This window comes from Canis lupus, chromosome 20, assembly GCF_011100685.1.
Source record: "Canis lupus familiaris isolate Mischka breed German Shepherd chromosome 20, alternate assembly UU_Cfam_GSD_1.0, whole genome shotgun sequence".
Lineage (NCBI taxonomy): Eukaryota > Metazoa > Chordata > Mammalia > Carnivora > Canidae > Canis > Canis lupus.
This window is the reverse complement of record NC_049241.1, coordinates 38095973-38109182: the sequence shown is the minus strand read 5'-3', so window position 1 is coordinate 38109182 and position 13210 is coordinate 38095973.

The window sequence follows — 13210 nt, the reverse complement described above, 5'->3', positions numbered from 1 at the left end:
TTCTGGAAAGTATTTTCTACATGAAGGGTTTAAGAGGGGCATGCTAGGGAGACTTGGAATTCATCTGGCAGGCCCTGGGGTGGGGGTGGGGTGGCTTTTGAGAAGACTGGTGCCCTATGGTCCATGACCACCTTTCAGGGTAGGGGGGTTCTGGGTACCCATTAACCTGGGCCACATATAGTGCGGGGGAAGGGTCCTGGGGGCTGGGGAGGTAGCCTGTGAACCTGACAGTTGTACACAAAGGAGCCCACAGGGGACCGTGTTGGGGAGGGAGGATGACAGACAAGCACAGCAGTGCCAGTTTCACTCCCCAGCCCTCCAGGGGTCCCCCATACCGGGGTAGGGGGGGTATTGGAACTTCAGGTGTGACACTGATTGGGTCAGCTCACATCAACCCAAGGGGAGATACAGGCCTCTAATCCTCAGGAGTTAAGCACCAGGCTGCCCCCTGAACCAGCGGAGACCGGCCCTGGGAGGCCTTCTCCAGAAAAAAATCCCACCTTTGGAAGTAGCCCTGGTGGTTGTGCGTAGGGGGAGGGGCAAGGGTTGGCCAACCCCACACTGAGCCAGTCCAGCCCTTCAGAGGACAGGCCAGGCCTGTGACAATAATATTGACGATAAGAAAAAACAATCTGGAAGTAGCACTGCTGAGCTCTTGATGTGCTCCCGTCTCCGCTGAGCTGAGCTTCCCTGCTTCTCCCCCATTTCATCGCACAATTACTCATCCCTATTTTACAGATGAAGAGCCAAGGCCTAGAGGGGTTAAAATCCTGGCCCGGAGTCCCGGAGCATCAGTACTCCTAAAGGCATGTGTGTACACACTCAAGGAGGCCCTGACACTGCCAGGGAGAGTCCCGCTGCTCATCAGCACGTTGCATCAGCAGCACGGAGGGGCTCCGTGACAGTGGAATCCTTAATGAGGGTGGGAGGGGGCAGTCACCGGGAGCCTGAAATGTCCACCAATCGGGCTCCCGCACAGGGCAGGACCTCAATGAGGCGGATGCGGAAGCTGGGGCAGAAAGCAGTCCAAGCCTGTGGTCGGAGGGAGGTAGTTGCCACTGGCACAGACGGATTCCACTGGTGGATCGATGTGTTTTAAGACCCAGGTTGCAGATGCCTGGGTGGCTCAGCGGCTGAGGCTGAGCGCCTGCCTTTGGCTCAGGGTGAGATCCCGGTCCTAGGATCGAGTCCTGCATTGGGCTCCTTTTGGGGAGCCTGCTTCTCCCTCTGCCTGTGTCCTGCCTCTCTCTGTGTGTCTCTCATGAATAAATAAAATCTTAACAACAACAAAAAAAAGACCCTGGTTGGCACTGGGGCACCTTCCTGCGTGCATGCCGGGGGCACCGAGACGGAGCCCAAGGCCCGTACCTCCTGGCACCTTGGCAAGCCTGTGCATACAGGGACCGCTCCCAAGGGACCTACCAGAGCACTCTTGCGTGCCCTCTCTCCCTCTCCCCACCTCCACCTGTGCCCTGCCTCCCACCCTTACTGGCTCCAGGTCCAGGCCCAGGTCCAGGGTGCAGAGTCCTGGCTGGGGCTGGACGGCTGGCCCAGACAGTGGAGGTCTGGCTGTGGCTTTGCCCCCTTCAGCAGCTTCCCGCCCCACACTCCTCTGCTTCTCTCTTGCCTGCGCCCACCACCCTCTCTCCTCTGAGAGATTCTGAGTTCTCCTCAGTGGCACCAGCCACACAGGTGACACATCACGCTGCCTGAGGCACATACAGTTCTACCTCCCATCCTGGAGTCCCGCACAGCCTCCGGCCATCCATCTGGGGTCAGGCTGACCTGTGGTGACTATAGCCTCCCTCAAGCTATGCTTCCAGGCCAGGCTCAGTTTCCCTATCTGTTAAATGGAGCAAGGTGATGATGGACTCAGGAAAAGGCAGAGGTCCTAGAAATGCCCACCAGGAGCCAGGGGGACAATGATTAACAACCACAGGCTGATCCAGAGCCACACCCTTTCCCTCCCCATCCCCAACTCCTTAACTCTTGCTGCTCTCCTCTGCTGATGGAGATGGAAACCGGCTTGCCAAGGCCCACCCAGCCAGAGCACGCTGATCTCAGGGTTTGAACCATTTACCTCTCTCATGTAACCTGCGGTCTGAGTGGAGCAAGGGGTCGCCCGACAACAGCCCAGGATTGGGGCTATCTGAGCCTTGTGCTGGCCAGAGGAGGCCCCCACGGTCCAGCCTGCATGTCCACCCACCCCACCCCTCTCAGAGCACTTCAAAAAGTTGCCTGCCATGGAGCCTACTGAGGACTGACTACGAGTCCAGCCACCTCACTCTCCTAGCCATGGTCCCTGTGGCCTGAGGCCCACCCCCCCAGGCATGTCCCTTCTGTGCCTTTCTCAGGTGTGTTGCTCTCCTGTTCCCTTTCTCTAATGGAAGCTTGTCACCTCCTATTCCTTCCAGGTTCTCCTCCTAGAAGCTCCCCCCTCACCGAGAGCTTCAGCAGGTCTCTTCGCCTTTTCCCATGCCCCCAGTTCCACCAGCAGGTGTACAGGGGACTCTTGGGGGCCTGGTGCCAAGCCTGGTGGGGCTCCAGACTGTGACTGGCCAAGGGACCAGAGAGGATGCCACTATGAGAAGAGCAGAAGGGCTGGAGGCAGGTGGCTGCCCTGGGCCTGCTCTGAACTAACTCAGAACACTCACTTGGCAGGATTTGGGGAAGAGAAGGCAAGGCTGGCCCTTAGCTTGGTGTCTCCAGGCTGGAGTTGGTGCCTGTTCATGGCAGTCGCCCAGGTCCCCAGTGTTGGCTGTTTCTCCCCTCGCTAGGGGGTGGGGCAAGGGGTCCCTTCTCGTTCCATGACTTCCCTGGAAGCTTGGCCAGCTCCCATGTGCAGACTGCAGAGCTATCAATCCTCCTGGGCTGACATTCAGGGGGTGAGGCAGGGGCCGCAGTGGTGCCCCAGGGGCAGCCTCAGTGTAGCCTCCTGGGGTCTGCTTGCTTGCTCCGAGCTGTGGTCATGCCTGTCTCTGCCTGGCCAGGCTGAGCTGCGCTAATGAGCAGTGGGGATGAGGGTCTCCTGACAGCAGGGCCTGGGGGCTCGGAGAGGACATCCCCTAAGACTAGACCCCAGACTTTAGCTCCTGCCTGCACCACCTCCCTCCCCAGCTGTGTAGGAGGTTATCTGGGACTAGTCCCACCCTGGACTCTCAACAAGCCGGTCTAATGCAGGCCCTTTCTTGCGCTGCCTCCTTCTGTTCCTGTAGCCTGGGCAGGCCACGTGCCCCTACCCCTACTCCATTCCTACCCTCAGCCTGTGGCTATAACAGGCTGCCCCCTCACATCCTCACTCCCATCAGTCCCTGACAATAGGCTATGTCTCAGCCTTGCTGAGCCTCAGTTTCTTCATCTGTAAGATGGAGAGAATGATACCCATCCCATGGGATTTTTGTGATGCTAAAAGTGAGATCAAGCATACATAATGCTTGGTGCAGGGCCTGTTAGAGAGCAAAGCCACACTAAAGGAGAGGGTTCTCATGATCAGAGCAGGCCCTGCATGGCCCATGGAAACCTCAGAGGTATGGGTCTGACGTTCTCTATTTTCCCATGAGGGATCTGGGGCGTGGCAGGGTTAGCAACAGGCCCAAGGTCACACGGCTATAGCCCGCAGCCGCAGCTCCATTACCGTCCCCTGCTCAACCCACAACACACAGGGAGGGCCTCCGTGGTCCTCAGCCAGGGCGGCCTATTCTGCACAGCATTTTTAATGCTGCATCTCAAAATATCTGAACCCATGGGACTCAAAGTGCATCGGCGTGGCTGTGGGCGGCCCTCCAGAGAGGGCTTTGCAGGAGTCCCTTTGCCCCCACACCCTTCTCCCAGGTGGGGAGCAGTGGGAGGCTGCTGCCAAATTCACTCCCCTTCTCTCCACATAGGGATCCCTGAGGCCTGGGGCAGATGCCGCAGCAGCTCACGCTGTGCCAGGAGGCGCACCCGACCTGGCCTGGAGCCGCAGAGGCGCTGGGCAAGTGGACTCTGCAGCTCCACTTTGGGATTCCAGGCACATCTAGAGGCTGCAGCAGAGGCTGCAGGGGTGAAGCCAGGGCCCAGGCTGTGTGGCTGAGAGAGGCCAGAGCAGACAGGCCCCCAGCAGCTGCGGTAGCTCCTGTCAGTAGTGTGGATGCCGCAGGTGACTAAGGGACCCTCACCCGGCCTTTATGCTTGCTTTCGTGCCTCCCAGGCTCTCTCCCCACTGCCTGCGGGATCACTGGCTCATTTCGTGGCTCAGTGCCTCGTGTTGCTCAAAAGATGGGGGAAATAATCCCCTCCCCTTGAGGGTGAAATGAGGTGATGTGTGCTTGGAACAGAGCCTGGCACACAGGAAGGTGAATCCATGTAATTTCCTCTTCCCTGCCTCAGTTGGCCTGTGAGATCTGGGGGCAGGTGTCATGGCTTAAACTTTCTAGTGTAGCCTACAGTGCCTCTGGATTAATCACCTAATTGCTGGGTCATCCTCCTCGTCCAGCAGATTCTATCTCTGTTTCACGGACCCACACAGCTCACACAAGCCAGAAGCTCCACTCACCTCCTGTTGGGAACACAAAGGGTTTGCAGGCAACAGGGCCTGGAGGCAAGGGCAGGACAAATGACCTCCTGAGGGCCCGTCCAGCCCTAACCTTCTCAGGACCCAGGATAGGTAGGGCAAGCAGTGAGCTAATACCATGTTGAGGCTGGGGAATGGCCAAAGAGGGGGACATGAGGGCAGGTCCCTATAACGGTGAAATGGGTCCCTGTGGGGTGTGCTGTCAAAGCACCCACCAGCCTCTCCCAGAGAAGGACAGCCACCTCACATCTTCCCAGAAGCTCTCAGAATTAAGCAGAGAGTGGCAAAACAGCTCTGTGGAGAGCAGAGCCCACCCCCACTGCAGCCTATAGGACCAAGCAGTGGGGAGTTGGTGACATGACTAGAGCACTGCTTCCTGGGAAGGCAACGATCCACTCAGGGGACTCTGGACATCAGCTTCTGGAGCTGATGGGAACCAAAGGTGGGTGGCTTCAAGGGTCACCAGACCCAGGTCCTGCTCCTAGACATGGTGCCCTGACACCCCCACCCCCACCCCTGTCATGAGAGGGGAAGGACAGTTTTCTTCCCACGGCTTACCGAAGTGCCGTGCCTCACCGACCGCTAGCCCAGAGATGGCCGGGTCTGCTGAGCTCCCCCAGAGGCCTCTAGACCCCATGGGGGGCACTGGAAGGATGTCCTGTGACTAAAGGGGCAGATTCTGCTTCGATGGTCCAGGGCATCCAGAGCCCATCAGAAGACACAGAAGGTCAGGGCCCTGAAGGAGTCTGTGATCCATTAGCCACGTCTGCCGAAGGGGGACCTTAGACCTGACAAGGGCTTCGTCATACGCGGGGAACTGAGGTCCAAAGAGTAACTCTCTTAGACCACAGAGCAAGTTAGAGGCTAACTGCTTCTACTTTCCATCAAGCGGTGATTTTTTGGGGGCATATTCCTGGGAATAGGACTGCTGGGTTAAAGGGTACGTATATTTTTAGGCCTTTGGACTCAAGTTGCCGGATGGCTTCCAAAAAGTATCTCCAGGTTCCCTGCCCCTGGTGGGCTGGGGGCAGGTACGAAGGGGAGGAGCTGCCCCAGCCCCACTTGCAGCTCAGTTTTGCCTGTGGCCTGGGGTAAAGTCACCTGAACGCCCCACCCTGCGCTAGCAGTTCACCTGCATCCTTACCCAGTGCTGTCCCCCCATGAGGACACCACATGTTCAAGCCCACCTTGCCCTCCTAGTCTCACGGGGACCCTGCAGAGACAAGCCCTCCCAGCACTGGTAACTGGTGAAGACATTTAACTCGGTCTGAGGCCAGGGCAGCTTCCTGGAAGAGGCAATGCCAGCTGGAGCAGGAGGCAACTGGCTGGGGGACAGAAGGGAGATTCAGCACCACTATGCCTCGGGCTCCCTGTGTCTCTAAGTCTCTCTGGACCTGGGCCTGACCCCAAGATGAAGCACCCCCATTCCCTCTTTCCTGCCCAGACAAGGGCTGGGGTTTGGGTGGCTGGCCCGTCTCCTCAGTTTCCACCCATACAGTAAAACCGGGACCTGGTGGAAGAGTCTGGAGACCTCATGTGAAGTCTCCAGCTCTGAGCAAGGGTCACTGCTGGCCCCAGACACCCAGGGAGCAGAATGCTCCTGGGAGGGAGAGCGTGGCTGAGTCCACTGGCATCAGCTGAGGCCCCAGGACTACCCCCAACCCAGAGTCCAGGCTCTGACCAACTGGAGCATTCAGAGTCCTACTGTCAGAGGAGAGACACCCCAGACCACCCTCCCCGAGGGCTTGACCCCTGCCCCCACCCCTGCCCTGGAGCCTCTGAGACCGGCCACAGTGCCCAGTTCTTCCCACTTACCTGCAGGGTCACCAGACTGTGTCCCCTACCTTCAAGGCAGCATTTCTACCCCCTCAGTCGTCCAGAGTGCGGCTGTTTGGACAGTGCCTGAGGGTGTGTTCAGGGCGGGGTGGGTGGGGGGATCCATCCCAGCCCAGGGCTCCGGGGCCACTGAAGGGTGTCTGGAAGCTCCTACACCTTGACCCAGTGACAGCTGTACCTATGCTCCCTGGGCCTGTGGCTCAGACCAGTCACTGCCACACCTGATGAGCCAGGTATCTTTATTATCTCTGTTTCAGTGAGGCTGGCAGGAGGGAGGGTTCACACAGCTGACCCCTTCTGAAGGCGAGACAACAAGCCAGTCTGAATACAAAGCCAGATGCAGCTGTGCCACGCAGCTCACCACCCCTCCACCCCCCGAGACACGGCAGCCCGTATACCATACCCTCTCGGCTAGGCTGTTTCCAGAGCTTTTTTTTTTTTTTTTTAAGATTTTATTTATATATCTGACACAGAGAGAGAACCAAGAGAGCACAAGCAGGAGGAGCAGCAGTGGGAGACGGAGAAGCAGGCTCCCCGTGGAGCAGGGAGCCCAACTCGGGGCTTGATCCCAGGACCCTGGGATCATGGCCTGAGCCAAATGCAGATGCGTAACTGACTGAGCCCCCCAGCGCACCCCCCAGAGCTTTTGTTGATCAGAGATCCTGACCATAGCCCCTGAGAAGCTCAGGGACTCCCTGAATAGAGGCGGCAGCTGAGGCCCAGAGAGGGCAGGGTGGTCCTCAGATCACACAGCTTGAAGCCACTCATGTGCCCAGGGTGCAGTGGGGTGCACACCTACACAGAGAGAGGCTCCCCCACGTCTTGGGCTGACGGAAGCTGCCAGGAGAGCCCTGTGTGACCTCCTCAGAGGAACACTTCGTGGGGGAACAGAGACTGAGGACAGAGTCGAGTTCCATCCTGGAGTCCTTGAGATAGATGGGGAGGCCACCTGGGGGCCTGTTGGCTAACAGATGCTGGTGGGTTTGGCCTAGCAGGTGTTACCCAAGAACTCAGAGTGTCTGAGCTGGGAGGAGATCCTCAACAAGTCCAGCCAGGGTGCATTTGGGCAGACCGAGGTCCAGGGAGTGGGGAGACATGGCTGCAGGCTTGTGGCCCTTCAGAGGCAGAGCTAGAGCCAGACTCCAAAGCCACGGCCTCCCTGCTAAGGAGCGCTTGGGCCCCTCTGTGCCTCTCCCTCAGACCTCAGTAGCCTACTCTGCTTAGTACAGGCCCAGCTTGGGGGTGAGCTGGCCACTGCTGGGACCTAGGACCTGGGCAGAGCCTGGACATTGGGGGCTGTGTTGGAGTGGTGACCCTGCCTGGATGCAAAAATTACCTGAAGCCCCATTCCCCTGACCCCCACCTCACCCTGATGGCAAATGCAGCAGGTTGTCTGGGGATGCTGCTGGGGGCAATCCTCAGGGTCAGCAGGTCAGGTCCCCACTTCTGTCCCCAGGTACCTCGAGGCAGCCTCAAGCTGTCTATTCCCTGAAGGGTCTGCCTTGGAATTAAAGGCCGTCAAAGTGTGCTCCGAGTCCAGGTCTTGGCCTTTTGCACCTGGAGTTAGAGCAGGGGCTCAGCCCTTACCTCCTCCCCGGGCGCTGGGCTTGAGGCTGCAGGAGGCCTCAGGCACTAGAGATTCTGAGGCTGGAGGTCAGTAAGATGAAGGTAGCTTGGCCTGGCCTGGGTGGGAGAGCACCCACCTCCACCCCTGGCTGCCCGATGTGGCCCAGGCTGAACCCAGCACCCTCTAGCCAGGGCAGCAGCCCCACCCCCACCACATGCTCCTGGGAGCCCAGAAGAAGGGGTGTCAGGGCAGGCCGGCTCCAGGGAGGGCTGGGCCGGGCATTTCCTGCCGACGGGTGCCAGGCTCCAGTCCCCTGAAGGCGTGATTCTGTCATCTTAGTCAGAGGAAGTGAGGCAGGGCAAATGGGCAATGTGCGCACAGTGCCGCCGGGCCTGGCTGGGCAGGGTTGGGAGGACGGCGGCTGTAGGAGCCAGGGAGTGGCCCTCGCCCGGCACATCCCCTACAGCCATGCACATCGTGTCTGCCCCCAGCAGCCAGCCTACCGGCCAGCACCCAAACAGGCCACCCAAGACCAGGCCCCAGTGGCCACCAGCCCCTGACTCCAGGTCCCTCCTACCTGGTTGCTGAGTCTCTGCTCTGTTGCTCACCTGCTGTGTGGCTTAGACTTGTCACTACAACCCTTTGAGCCTTGGGGTTCTCATCTGTAAAGTGGGAAAACTGTGGAACCCATTACCCCTGGCTTTCCCCTGCCCCAATATCTGGAGCCCACCCTCCTAGTCTGGCTCATCCTCAGGACCAGGGAAAGAGCCCACCGGGGTAGAGTCCAGGGCCTCCTTGAGCAGAAGGGGCAACCCAGGCCCATAGTGCAGGATCCTCTCAGGAACTGGCTGCTCCTACAGTTTATGTCGAGTAGATGTGCCCAGTGGTGATCCCCCAGCCCTTGGCACCACTCCCGTGGCTGGGACCCAGACTGATGAGCCTTCCTGTCCTCCACGGGGTGGTGATTTATCCATACCATGCTGCCTGCAGGCTCAGGCTGTGGGCACCTGCCACGAGGCCACTCCTCAGCCCATGGCCTCTGCTTCTGAGGGTGCCTTGGGCCCCTGATGTGTGGATTCTCAGGCTTTTCTATGACCCAGCTCTGACTACAGTGGATAGAAGAGGCAGTTTCTGTCTAGTGCCCTGGTCTGGGACCTCTTCCCCATGGTCGCATCTCTCTCCCGCTGGAGAAGCCTGGCAAACCCTGGCCAAATGGAAAAAGAAGGAAGCCTGGGGCTCAGGGCTCCAACCCCAACCCCTAACAAAGGGAGGCGGGAAGTGAGGCTGTGTGTGCCAAGAGGGAGCCCTAGTCCTGTGGGCCTCTTACAACTAGGTGCTCTTGAGGGGCTGAGACTAGCTCAAGGACAAGCAAAGGTGGCCTGGAGCTAGCTCACACCGTGGAGGGTCACCGGGAGCGGAGGCCGGGCAGGGGCCTGGCGAGGACTGATGTGGAGAGACCTGTTTCCCCAGCACTGGCTGGAGCAGGGCCGCAGCAGGGAAGTCTTAGCCCACAGGGTCGCCGACACCCAGCCCCCTTCCGGCAGATGGGGGGACCGAGGCTTCGGGAGGGAGGGAGCCAGGAGCACGGTCGGGTGCGGAGCCGACAGGGCAAGGTAAGGAAGGCAAGGAGGGTGTCTGGGACACGCGCGACTGGGCCAGATGGAGCGAAGGTGTGGGGCTCTGGCCAGGCTGGTAGTCGGCCTCCCCGCGTGGCCTAGGCCTGGGCGGGGGCAGCAGGGCTCAGGCTGGCGGGCTGTTGATCCAGCCCAACAATGATGAAATGGCCCCTTTGTCCTGCGGCGCCAAAGTTGCTGTGACTGGAGGAGGCGTGACGTGAAAGGGTCATTGTTCCCACTTGGGCAGCCACTCAGGGAGCTGGAGGACCGACCCAGAGCAGGCTTCGTGCCAAGGCTGCAGCCCTGCCTGCTGCCTGTGGCAGTCAGAGTGGCCTGGGCTCTCAGACTCCTACCCATGGCCACCACCCCGCAGGGCCGGCCAGAGCACAGGTGTCGCCGACCACAGTGTCCTGTCCCCTCCCTCCGCTGAGCTCTCCAGCTGGGCTGGTACTGCAGATCGTGTTGGGATGCGGCCCCAGTGCTGGGGGCTAGGCTCTGCCCTGCAGCATGAGTGCGAACCTGTGAGGCAGGATGCCGTGGGCTTGGGGAGGGGGGTAAAGAAGGTGCTTTGTCCTGGGGCAAGAAACTTGCCAGTGACATTCACATCCTGAGGCTGTGGTCTAGGGAACCCTTTCCCCCAACCTTCAAGATGAGGGGCAAGAGGCCCAGAGAAGGGAAGTGGGTAGCCCTGGGCCATACGGCACTAGCTGGTTGGCTGATGGACTTCCGTTGCCTCTGGACCCTTGAAGTCCCCTCCTTGCTGGTACTCTTCTCCCGCCCCTCCAATCTGTTCTCCCCTCAGCAGCTGACCCTGAGGTCTTTCTCAAACCCAAACCTGATTAGATCCCTCCTTGGCTTCCAACTGTCATGACCCCCACACGCAGAGAAAGTTCAAGCTCTGATGCTGGCATTCAAGGCCTTCTCTGTGCAGTAGCAATCAGGGGCGAGAGGCCCCATCTACAGTTTGGAGTGTTCCTCAGCCACTGCATGGGAGCACTGACCACAGCAAAGGCTATTTTCTCTCTCCAGATCCAGGCTTCATTCCTTGTTTCCCCTGGTCCTGCCCCCTTGAGGGATCCCCCCTCCTCTGCTGCTCCTCAGGTCCAGCTGCCTCCAGCCTCTGGGGTTCAGGTGGAGAGCCAGGAGGGCTAGGCAGAGGTGGTCAGGAGGGGTTGGTCCAGGCCGGAACTGGAGCCCCTTCTCCTCACCCCAGGTGGCCCAGCTGGCTCCAAGGCTTAGAACTATTCTGCTCCCCGACTCGCCACTGCCCCCAGCAGCTGGCATCAGGCTCAGCCTGACCCAGGCTAATTAAACCCTCCCTCAGTCCAGGCGAGGCTCTGGCTCCAGCTCTAGACTTTTTTCCCTGGAGGGATGGAGCTAATTAACCGAGAGGGTTTAATTAATCAATTAGCGTGGCCTCCAGACCCCTCCACTTAGCTGTGGCAGTGGCAGATATTTATAAACAGGAGTTGCCAGACCCTTCTCAGGCTGGCTGGAACTAAACGGGAAGGCAGGCGATCCGGGTGGGCACGGAGGCAATAAGAACAGGGGCTGCAGGGGCAGGAGACCCAGCCAGGGGTGCGGAGACACCCAGTTCTGCCTCCTGGGCACCACCAAAGGCCTAAGCAGGTGCAGAATTGGCAACGCCTGGACGCATGAGGCTCCACAGTGAGCTGTGTCCTCCAGGTACACATCTATAGCCACAGGTCACACAGGCCTGACATCCAGACCCAGGCAAGGTTCTGGAAGTGCCCCGGACAATGGCCAGGGGGCTGATGACACTCAGCTGGACCCAGCACCCTGGCCAACAGGGCCCAGGGAATGGGGCTACACAGAAGGCCATGGGAGCCAGAGGAGGCACCAGAACACCAGCTCGGGGAAGAGGTCAGGGAGGCTTTCTAAAGGAGGAGGCATCTGAGCTTGGCTCAGGGAAAGAATAGAGAGAGGTAGCCAACTGAAGGGGGCGTGGATGATGCAGAGTAGTCCAGAAGGAGGAAATAGCATGTGCAAAGGCCCAGAGGCAGGAACAGCAGGAGGTTCTCCACCACAAGCCGTCCCGTCTCTGGGAAGCCTCCCAGATGAACTTACCTGTTAGAATTGGTGTCCCTGGTCTTTCTGCCCCTCCAGCCTGCACACTCCAGGACAGCCCTGACTCCACACTCCTCCCCAAGCCTCCTGACCTATTGTCAGCTCTCCTTCTCTACCTCTCCTGCCCAGTCCTGGGGAACCCACAGATGCATCCCAGTCCCTTCAGAAAGGGGCCTATAGACTCCCTCCTCTGAGATGCTACTTTCCTGGGGTTGGCATAGGTAGGAGACCAAGTGGTATCCAGATTGGCGGGGCCAAAGGCTCAAAGCTACCCTTTACCTCTCAGGCTGAGTTAGTTGAGAGGAGGGCGTCTCAATCCAGCCAGACCTGCACCCCAACCCCAGCACGGCACCTTTCAGGCTTCACTGCTCTGTCTTGGCTTCTTCCTCTGTGCATCGGGGATAATCCAGCACCTCTCTCTGAGGGCTGCTGGGAGGATCCATTGAGTTTATCATGTAAAGCTGGCAGGGTACCGTGGCCCACAGCAAGGGCCACATACATGTGCTGTTATTACAGTTCTTCCTGCCAGAGGACCAGATACTTAGCGCAACTCCAAGGCAGGGCGGCCGTGGGGGACAGCTGGAGGGGTTGCCCCAGGCAGGGGCTCCAGCTGAGGAATGGTTCAGCCCCCAGTGCTTTGCTGAGCCCCTGCTGGATGCCTGGCACCACCGACCGACACACGGCTTCTCCAAATCAGCTACAATAATAGCCAAGCATAAAAGATAAATGATCCTGCCTTTCTTTCAGAAACCAATTGGGAAAATGGAGCACAGGTGTTTGCCCCGGAAATGCCACTTCTGGGCACGAGGCCCAGAGAAAGAGCCCAAAATGCAGAAAACACGACACCCAGAGTCCTGGTCCAGAGGGCCTGATGGGACAATGAAGACCAGAGACAACCTGAGTGCCCAGTGACCAGGGAGGGGCAGTGGTGTCCAGCCTCTCTCTTTCCCAGGGCCAGGGGAGAGGGCTGCAGAGGCCTGGCTCCAGGGTTCTGAGGGAAAGCGCGAGCCAGGCCTTTGTTCCTGTTGTGCCCCAACCTGGAGCACCATCCTAAGCCCCCCAGGCTATGCTCTGTGGAGGAGAGAAGGGAAGTAGCTTCAGCCAGCCCAGGTGTCAGGCATGTGTGAATGGGGGATCAAAGGCGGGCTCGCCCACATGAGGTGCTGAGGACGGGCAAGACTTAGGAATTAGAGGTGCTGGACAGGAGGGGCTTTGGACAAGCAGGGTAGGATAACAGGCTGAGCAAAGGAATAGCGTGAGAGATTGAACTCAACGCCCTTTCTGACAATCCCAGGAAGACACCTAGAATTGTCTGATCGAACCAGCCTTGGGCAGGCTGGGAGCACGGAGGGATGGGCCATAGAGCTTGGAGCAGGGGCCAGGGCTTACCTGGGAGCAGACTATAAATTTCTCAGACCCCCATGACCGGGAGAAACTGTGGGAGAGTCCCCTAGGCAGGTAGATGGGAGAAGCAAGTGTCCTCAAGGGGCTGCAGCAAAGGAGTCTACTTGAGCAAGGGGGGGGCAGCCTGGCTCACCCCTCCCCAGTCAG